Genomic DNA, 9941 nt, shown 5'->3' with positions numbered 1-9941 from the left:
CATGGGAAGTAGAAATTCCACAAGTCAGCAACGTCCTGGTGCCTTTCCAAACATGCTCAGGGGCTGGGTAGGGCCTTGGAAGGCAAGCTTGTTTTTAGAGGATGGTCTCCTCCACAGCAGTGAGTCCAAATATCTGCAGTCCATCAATTTAACAGCTTCCAACAGCTGGAAAAATGCTGCTGATCTGCCTGTTTGAGATAGGTGGAGCTACCACAGTTTTAGAGAAGACCAGTTCTGCCTTTGCAATAACCTTCCCTCATCATAACCTGTCCTCATCTTCCTCCACCTCCCCAACACTGAAATACCTTGGAGACACCAGAAAAGTGCTCAGTCAATTTGTCAGATCTTTTGAATTTTCTGGCTCTGCAAAGCAATGCCTGGTAAAAGAGGGTTGTCCCTACCACATAACCACCAGCCCTGCGCTCACCACCAGGAAGAGCAGGAACACCAGGAGCTTGCACTGCCATGTCTAGGGCTGTTCTTGGGAAGAGAGACACAAAATGCGGAGCCCTTCTCTCTGCCATGTCCTAAAGATGCATATTTTCACAGGAAACACTCCCTTGCAAGTGTCGCAAACTGTTTTAAGGGTGAATCACCTCTGCCTATCAACTTATTTCCTATCGCTCCTGGACAGATAACGTGACTGGCAAGAGATGTCTTCTACTCTTTTATAATTGGCTAAGAAACTTCACTTCTGCAAGGGAAGGCTGTGAATCACTGTAGCTGGCACTGAAAATGACATGAAGTGCAGACGTGTCAAGCTGGAGATAGACAGAAGCAGAGCTAGTTGCCAACTGAGCAGTGTAAGCCTCTTGTGTTAAGGAATACACTAGCAGGGACAAACGAGCCAAGCGAAAGACTGGCTATTCCAAAACACACCACAGTCACTGCATGCAAGCAGAGGTCTCCTAAGTAAGGTGTATGTCTTATATATAGGCAGGATAAGCAGAATTTTCTGAAAGAAGAATTAAAGCAAGCTCCAACATTGCTTGCACAGTGGTAGGCACAGCTCATTGAGTAGCTGAATAGAAAATATTCATTCAACACATAAATAGGAGAGGAAGAAAGGAAAAAATCCACTTAACACAAGTCTCTTCTGTGTTCAAAGGAGAGAAACAGATTCCTCCAAGGTTCATCCCCTTCATCTTCATCACCAACCTCTAGTAATGCCAGAGGGGGCAGCTCAACCCATCCTGGGTGCGCAGAGCACAGAAAGACTGAATAGGATGCCTCCGTTTTGGTATGATGAGACCCATCCGAAGACAAGTTGCTTCTGCTCAATGTTCAGGAGGAAAGGGGCTCTGGCAAAGGACTTAGACCAAGGATCTTTAAGAGACAAAGCTCCAGCCCTCAGCCGAGGAGCCTGTGCCCTGAAGTTGCAGCCCCAGCAGCGGCAAGAGGTGGGCTGCTGCTTCCAACTGGAGCGCCGAGGACTGCAGCTTACGCAGCTATAGCAGCATATCTAAGTGATAAGGGCTGGCTGCCGTTGAAGAAATCACACAAGGAAAGGGGAGCACCCAAGAGAAGCGATGGGCAGCTCTAGCACTTTGTATTCAGGAAATGTCCACTCCTGTAAACAGCTTTTAAGGACTCAAGGAGAAGAGGTAAGGAAGGGGGAAATAAATGAGATTCAAAACAAAAGCAGGTTGAAAGGCAGGAGATCTGCCTGATGAGAGCTGTTTGGTTGTGATTACACACTGCTACCCTACATCCTTTGATCCTCCAGCACTGCCATGCAGTAGTCCAGTTGCTTCCCTATTTCTTCTCTCCCCGTCTCCTGTTCTCTACTTAACTCCTGCAGTTTTTCTTCCAGGGTCTCAGCTGAGATTGGTAAGGTGACCCCACTCACCCAAAGCACACGCAGCTTATTACTATCAGCACACACCTTGGTGCTTACTGATCCCTTTGTGCCTTCCCTTCCTATTTTGTATCCTCTTCGGACACCATTTAATTCTTGCCTTTCCTTCCCTGGCCCTCTTTCCTGTGCTATTTCCCCAAATATCCCAAGGATCCTACATCAGTACAAAAGAACAAACTCACTCCTCTCGTGCAACTCACCCTAGCAAAGGGAAAGCTCTAAGCATCCCTTGCTGACCCCTACATCTCAGTCATCCACTTACTATTTTAGAAGCAGCCAATGCCACGGAGTAGTACGGAACCCAAGCCCAGCACGTCTCTACAATAATTCAGTTTATTATTTAGCAGATAAGGCCAACGTTTTTCTTTTGTGCTCACAGCTTGTGTAAAACCGTGATAATTCACAGCCAAGTTCTGTCAGAGCCCGCGGTGATTGGTAACTCCTGGGCACCAGCTCTTCAGCCCTTGTGGGACAGGGCCTTGCTCCACCAGAGGGTCTCTTTCCATAGACCAGGATCTAGTGGGCCTTTGTACAGCAAGAGGCCAGAGATGGAAATGATTTGGATTAACAGAAGCTTTCCTATCAACTTCCAAGGCTTGAAGTAATCACAAAAGCTCAGCAAAGAGGGTATAAAAAGTAAGGGGGTAGTCCTCCACAACTGAGTGAAAATGAGCGTTTTAATAAGGTAAAAGCAATCTGTGCCAAAACTCACAAACAAACAAAAAAACAACCCACATCATCTAGAGTGCCAGGTTTTTAAGCCTTATTTTAAGCACTCCCTCTTATGCAAAGTAAGTGAGCACAAAAGCAGGAGCATCTGCCAAAGCTGTTAAGCCTGGAGGACCGTCTGTTCTGAATGAGAACAGGCCCTCACCGAGGTCACTCAGGTCCAACCAAGCCTCCTGATCTTGCTTTTAAGAAGCACCTGGCCAAAGGCAGCCCCAAAGTTGCAGAACCTGGCTGGAGTTCGTGCCAGCTGTCATGCAGACCAGGGCAGGCTGAGAGCTGCAACCACTTCCACACGGGACATGTCCTGCAGAAAGGCACGAAGGCAGAACTGCAGGACACCGATTTCACTTGGTCCCACCATCGCCTGGAACTTCAAAGCAGATGAGAAATGTCACCTGCTCGGATCCGCTGCCCTGCTTGCATGGAGAGCGACCCAAAGCTTCAGGGGAGGGGTAAATGTGCCATGCCTTGGCTTGCACAGAGAGGAATTGCCTTTAAATTGTTACTGCTCCGCCAGCTGTAAAAACTGAGATTTCTATTTCTGCCCAACAGTTCTCCAAACAAAGGCATTATATTGACAAGTTTAATTCAAATCCACATGCCGGGGAACTGCAAAATTGCTCGCTCTGTCTGAAGTAGTAGCTTTTGGAAAAGTTGGCAATCCCAGAGAAACGGTGAACTTCTCAGAAATCTGGGGGAGAAGACAGAAAACTCCTTTTACTCATAGATTTCTGCTTTCCACTACATACTGCATGTGTTTACCTGCTTCACTGCATGAGAAAGTGGCTGCACAGGTGCCTGGAAATCGCAGTGCAAGGTCCCTCCTCCTCAATACAGTTTAGTCCCTTCATCTTTTCAAGGCCTTTCCTCTCCTATTGCATTTCCATCTCCTGGGCCACCACTGCCTATTTTTCCTCTCCTGCCAAGGTCACTCAGCTTCGTACTTGCCCCAGAGCCTTCAAAGCTAGATGCTGGAGCAATGTTTCTGCTATACCTCAAGGCAGAAATGTTGCTGCCCTTCTGCTCTGTGTGAAGGCACACACTGCGGGTACCGGCACGAAGAAGTGATCCTCTTTCACTGACCATGATCTGGCTGTTGTTATTTGCAGCTTTCTCCCTGCATGCCAGGTTTAGCACCTTAAAGCACCACCCCACGCCCTTCTGGATGCACGTTGTGCTCTCAGGGCAGGGGTGACGCAGGGCATCCTCTCAGCGCCCCGAAAGGAGGACGACAGCCCAGGATTTACAGAGCCCGAGGGGACAATTTGCTGGAGCGTACAATGTTGGCCTGGAGCTGCTGCTGAGCTACTGCTGGAGGTCAAGGACAAATCTGGTTTATGTGGCAGCAGTTATACCAGCTGGTAATATAAAAATAAATAAATAAATAAATAAAGCTGCCCTTGGGCTGCTTTCTCTGTCCCCTAGTGCAACTGAAAGCTTCTTTCAACTCCAGCCCTGCAGAGCAGGCAGTCAGTAGGGAAGAGCCCTCCAGACAAACTCCCTCCTGTCCCTAACAGCACTTCCAACATCCCTAAACCAGGTTCCTCTACAAAAGGAGAGGATCACAACCCACCTGAGGCCTCATCCTAAATGTCAGCTGAACTTAGCTTCTTGCAACAGCTTATCCTGTTTGGTGGTTTTTCCTCTTTGTTTGAATAGGCCCCCAGAGTCAAGCAAAAAAGCTGGTTGGAAGGCCATTTGAGAAGAACTTGAGGCATGACAGCGAAGCAGCACAAAGCACTAAATGAAACATCCACGAGCTAGAGAGGCACTGAGATGGAGCCCGAGAGGCTTGCCAATGTCAACAAACAAAACCTGCTGCACACCCAGCCCTAGGAGGAAGCAGGAATTCCTTGCCCAGAGAAGAAACTCCTGGAGATAAGCTCCGTGAGAGCATTGGCCCTAGGAAGATACCTGCCAACGGGGCTATGGTGAGGTGGCAAAATGGGTTCCTCTGAGCTGAGCTGGCACGTGCGGTTATCTCAGAGCATTTACAGCTTGCAGCCCAGGCAGGCAGGGTACTTATATCAAAGTTCAAGCCATCCGTGTTTTGGTGGACATGTCATTTCACAGTCCTTCTGTGATCCTTCAAGCCCGGGGAGGTCCAGAGTCTAAGGTCAGGCCCTCATAAATGGGAATTTACTCATGCTCAGCTGACTCCGATGTTGCCCTTTGAATGGACACATCAACAACAGGGGCTGAGCTGCCTCACCCACTTCCACCTCCCCTCCTTTTCTGATGCCTTTTTGTCAATGCAAACTGGAGGATGACAACTCAGACCTGCTGTCGTGAACTTTGGCTGCAGTGTGAGCTGTTTGCCTTGACCACCGGGCAGTATCGCCCACCGGGCTCCAAAACCAACATGAACTACACGATCTGATGGGCTTAGATAACATCCGCTAACAGCAGGCAGGGCAACACCGGAGAAGTAAACCATCCAACGACTCTGCCTTGTGAATTACAACACCGTGCAGGGGTAATACACTACCCTACCCAAAAAAAAAGGCACACACAGTTTCGCAACTGAAATCGCAAAAAAGCATGGGCCTAGATGTGTTTAAATCAGAGTGCTTTCTGTACCAGGGGCTGCTCAGAACACAACATTTCTGCAAGCACTGGATTATGCCTACTTGTATGAGCCTAAAAGAAACTATGCACTCCCGTGTTTTCCCCTCTTCCTGGCTATGTCTCCAGCAAAGTCATCTCCTCACACTGCTGCTGGCACTGCTGCCCTGCCCTGTCCTCCTCATCCCATCCTTCAGAATTTTGCCCATTGGAAAATTTCCCTGAATGGGAAATTTCCACTCTTGGAAAATTTCCCGGAGTGGTTCAGCTGACAGTAGCATTAAAAGTCACAGCGTGTGCCTGCAGATGTCTTTGTATCAAACATTCAGAGATGTAACAGCAGAGATTTAATTGCCACAACCGTGCTCTTAAATGACTGCTGCTATCTCGGGCTATGCCCTTGCCAGAGACGACGCGATGCAGACCTCACTCCCCCAACAACTGCAGAAGTCCAAGTCCGTGCTGAAAAATCCACTGCTCGAGTTTTTTCCCTTCATTTCAGGGTCACTCCCCCCCACACACACACCAAAAAAACCCTCAACTCTTAAATCTTTCTCCCGGCACACCGAGATAAGGAGTAATGCTCTCCTGAGTGCCAGTCACTGGGAAGACGCCGGCTGTTGGAGCAGATACCTTGCTCTGTCCTCCTCGCCTCGTCCTTGAGAACTCTGCCCATTATTCCTTGGAAAACTTCCCAGAGCAGTTCAGCTTACAGCAGCACTGAGAACCTCAGCATGTGTCAGGAGATGTTTTTGTATCAGATGTACCGGGATATAATGTGGCAGATGCTTAATTATCACAAGGTTTTTGCTCTCTTGTATCCTCTGTTGCTTATTACTCGGGGAAAGAATGAAAGAAAGAACAAAAGAGCCAGCAAGAAGCCACAAACCCTTCCTTAAGTAGTAACCAGGCTACCGTTTTTTGGAACTTTTCCTGATGCAACAAAAGACAGCATAAAGACAGGAACTTTGGCGGTGGCGGTTTTGAACTCCACAACCCCTCGCTTTCCCCTGGTTTTCTATGCGTGCGTTACTGGAAATGCAATCGACTGCTGGGCAAACAGTCAGGCTCCAGATAGGTATTTGAGAAGTAGCAAGCCTCCGGGAGCTGCTGTTGCTAGTATCGAAGGGAGATTTTCACCGAAGCAGCTCCAAATTCCCGAGTGAAGTGACGTCCTGTTCTGTCCATCACGGCCACCGCAGTGACTGCAGGAGCTGCCCCCGAGCAGCCCCGCTCCCAGGGGAGAGGGGAGCAGGGAAGCGGCACTGGGATGGGGATGGCTTCAGCTGGGGGAGCAGTGGCACAGAAACGGGCACTGGGTCGGGGGCTGGAGGCCCCCTTGGGGTGCATGCTTGTTGGAAAGGCAGTTTGGAGCAGGAAGGAGGCGAAGGCAGCCGGTGCATGTGCTGCCAGCACAGCAGCCTCAAATGGCTGTCACAGACCAAGGCACGAGAGTGGCATGAGCAAGGCCAGAAGGTGACGGAAGAGCAGCTGAAGATGAGGAGGGCGACGAAAGGAGGCATCCGAAACATCCCAGCAAAGGCCTTTCAGCTAGAGCTGCAACAAGCTGATTCATCCCCCAGCCGTCGCTTGCGTGGCCTGCTCCCTCTCCTGGGGAAAATGGGCAGAAAAAAGCTCAGCACAAGTGCTCACAAGCACTCCTCAGAGTGAATGCCGGGGTGAAAATGCCTCTTTTCTGGGAAGAGGACAGAGATCAGCAGTTCCAGGCATCAGCGGCTTGATATTTGTAGCCACAAAAATAAATGTGAGCATCTGTGAGCGAGGAGAAGGAAGAATCTTGAAACATACTCTTGTGGTGAGAAATACTCACCGCCTACCTACCCTTTACTCCTTTGGGATTCCAAGGACAAGTTAAAATCTTGGCAGCGAAGCTGTCTCAGAAGATCTTGCAGTAAGATTAGAACCATCTGGCCCAGCATGGGCCAGTAAATGTTACTGGCAGCCACCAGTAAGTGTCCACATCATGCAGCAGTGGTCTGACTGGGACAGAGGGAGAGGTGAAGGGCTCTGCTGAGCTTAACAGTGCATGGGCATAAACCCTACCGGGTGGTACTGGTGCCAAACCAGTGCTCCTTTAGCCTCTTCCTTCTCAATCCCAGTTGAAGAACTTTGCTGTAGGAAACGTATGACAATTACACACAATTAAAACCGAGAGGACAACTCACTCAGTTTTACAGCGGGAAAAAGGGGGACGGGTTTGACTGTGAGAAGGAAGAAATGGCAGGGCTGTGAAAAACAAACAAACAAACAAAAAAACACAACTAAGGCTTGTCATATTTCTGGAATTTGACCAAAGTCATTCACCTTGCTTATGTGCACAGCCTGTGCCAGCTTTTTCATCCTGGGGACGCAAGGAGGGGAAAAAAAAAAAAAGAAAAAAAAAAGTCTTGCTTGATTTTTACTGGTCTATGAGAGTCATCAAGTGATATCACACTGGGCAACCATGCAGTCAGAAAATGTCACAAGGCCTACAGCTGTTCCCTACTGGCTTTACAGCTGCTTTCTGGAGCCAAAACTCCTCCTTCTTACCCCGTTTTGCAGCCATGCCTGCTGGCTGCTGAGAAGCCCTACCATAACGGTTGGGTCTGCAAAAGGCAGCTCAGCTTTGGGGAAAATTCACTTTGCCTAAACACATTCCTACTGAATGCTGCTGCATCTGTGTGCCAACGTAAAAGGGGCGTAAGACTCACTTTTTACAGATATTCTAGATTTGAATAGAGGGAAAAAAAAAAAAAAAAAAAAAGAAAAAAAAGTTACTATTACCCACCCTATGGCTTCTACAAGCTATAAAAGAAGCCTTTAATTATTTTAGTTTTCATTCTAGCAATAGGACTGTTCTAACAATAGGAGTTATGCCTACGTAATTCAAGACTCATAATACATACAGAAAACTTTGCAGGATAAGAAGTCCTTGTCCTGAGGAGCCATAGTTTTATTAGGCTGGTGACAGGCAGTATCATCCCTGTCATACAGACAGAGCACAGATCAGGAGCCAGACTTCAAATTCTTTGGTGATGTGTAAGGCAAGCCCAACGAAGGACACACAGGAACAGGAGAAGTAATAAATATAAGGTGGAGGAGTTCAAGACTATAAAAGATGATACCTATTGCAGCCTTCCTGACCGAGGCCAGCAAGCGTTGTGATTGCCAGGCAACGTCAGGTGATGCTTGAACCTGGACAGAAGGTGGTGCATGGGTATCCAGCCGTTTCCTCTGCACTACAAGCAGGATTTAGGAGACCAGAGTCCGTCACTGCTATGCCATGCACCCTTAGGGAGGACAGTTTGCATTTCTGTGCCCTGGGGCCTCCAGCTGGACGACTGGCACCTGCTCTCCTTCAGAGATCACTGTGATATGTGGTAGGTTCCTGCTGCGTTGTTCTTGGTATTTCTTGATCCACACAAATTCAGGAGCAAAAGTAACAGCCCTGAGACTTAACTCTGTGGCCTTTGTGAGAGTAACAAGCCTGGAGAGCCAGAACAAAGAGCAAGGGTCACGTAGGCCAGCCTGAAGGAAGGCCAGGTAGTGCTGGCTGCGTCTTCACAATTTGTATTCCTCCAAAGCTTTCGTTCAGATTTCATATAAACAAATCTCCTAATCGCTTTGGATAATCAATCCCTTGCAGTGTGGGAGAGAACATGAAGCAAACCAAGGATGAGAGATCAGCCTTCCAGAAAGAGATGCTGACAGGACAGCCAGGCTCTTCCCACTGCTGACAGCGCTGCGAGGAGGTACAGCCCCCGGGCAAACAGCGATTTAAGAGCACATATAGCAGCAGAAAGGGGCAGCAGCCAGCTTGTTCTCACTTGATTCTGGGAGGTGTAAGACCAGCCAGCAGCCCTTCCCCCCCAGGAATGCATGCAGCATTCCTGAAGCAAGTGTTAATGCTGGATCTCGACCAAGCAAGGATTCCTATAGACTTAGTGGACGAGAGGAGGGCGTTACGTTGCTTGCTTCTTTCCCCGCTCACCCTGCACATCCCCTCATCTGAGGATCTGTGGCACAGGGGCTACTGGCTGGAGGGGAGGCACAGCAACACACAGAGCTTGGCAGGAATTATTGTGACTCATGAAAACAGCAGAAACCCAAGAGAGGGGCATGAATAAGGCTAGGCAGGGCTAAAGGGGAAGCCACCTCCTGGTGGAACGCAAACGGATTCGAGTTAGCAAGAGCACAATTGCTTTCAGCATCCAGTTAGCTCCGGATCCCCCTTGCCAAGCACTGCTCTGTAACCTGCATCCTTCCCTCCCTGCAGATAGCTGCTGGCCTGCTTGCCTTCTGCCCCGGGTGTCGTTCAGGTGCACCCTTGGCATAGCACAGGAAAAGCAATAGGCGGCCACGCGGCTCGTAGCAAACCCATACCAGCTGGGAAAGGGAGCTGGGCTGAGAGATCCTTCTCTCGGAGGGCGAGTGCCACCTTGTGCTGGGAGCGGAAACACCGCAGGGATGAAAACTCGTCCGTCAGTGCAGAGCTGGGCGAGAAGCGGGGCAAAGCCGCGTTAGGAGCTCTGGCTTTCCGAGATCTCTCCTGCTGGTGCCAGCCGGCACCCCCCTCAGCCCAACACAGCCCTGCTGCAGGTGGCCTGTGCTTTTGGAAGGGACAGCAGCGAGCAGCTCGCTCCGGATGTGCCCTGACCCCAAACGCCAGCACGGTCCTACCCACACGAGCCAGGCCTCGGACGTAACCGTGCATGGACTACGGAAGGCTCTGTCCTCAGGGCGGACATCCTGGGACAAACACAGCGTGGCGTCAGGAAACAAGGTTGTG

General features: G+C 49.5%; 1 long non-coding RNA gene across 1 annotated transcript; it reads right to left on the bottom strand.

Annotated features, from left to right (window-relative positions):
• Positions 1–9: 9 nt before the first annotated feature.
• Positions 10–9128, bottom strand: LOC136790932 (uncharacterized). Its single transcript, XR_010831838.1, has 3 exons — positions 8278–9128; positions 4161–7285; positions 10–3278 (listed from the first exon to the last, which is right to left on the bottom strand). It is a non-coding gene; the product is annotated as an uncharacterized lncRNA (long non-coding RNA).
• Between the last annotated feature and the right edge of the window lie 813 nt (positions 9129–9941).

This window comes from Anser cygnoides, chromosome 5 (genome assembly GCF_040182565.1).
Source record: "Anser cygnoides isolate HZ-2024a breed goose chromosome 5, Taihu_goose_T2T_genome, whole genome shotgun sequence".
Lineage (NCBI taxonomy): Eukaryota > Metazoa > Chordata > Aves > Anseriformes > Anatidae > Anser > Anser cygnoides.
Note: the sequence above shows the minus strand (reverse complement) of the source record. Positions and strands in the feature narration are given on the sequence as shown.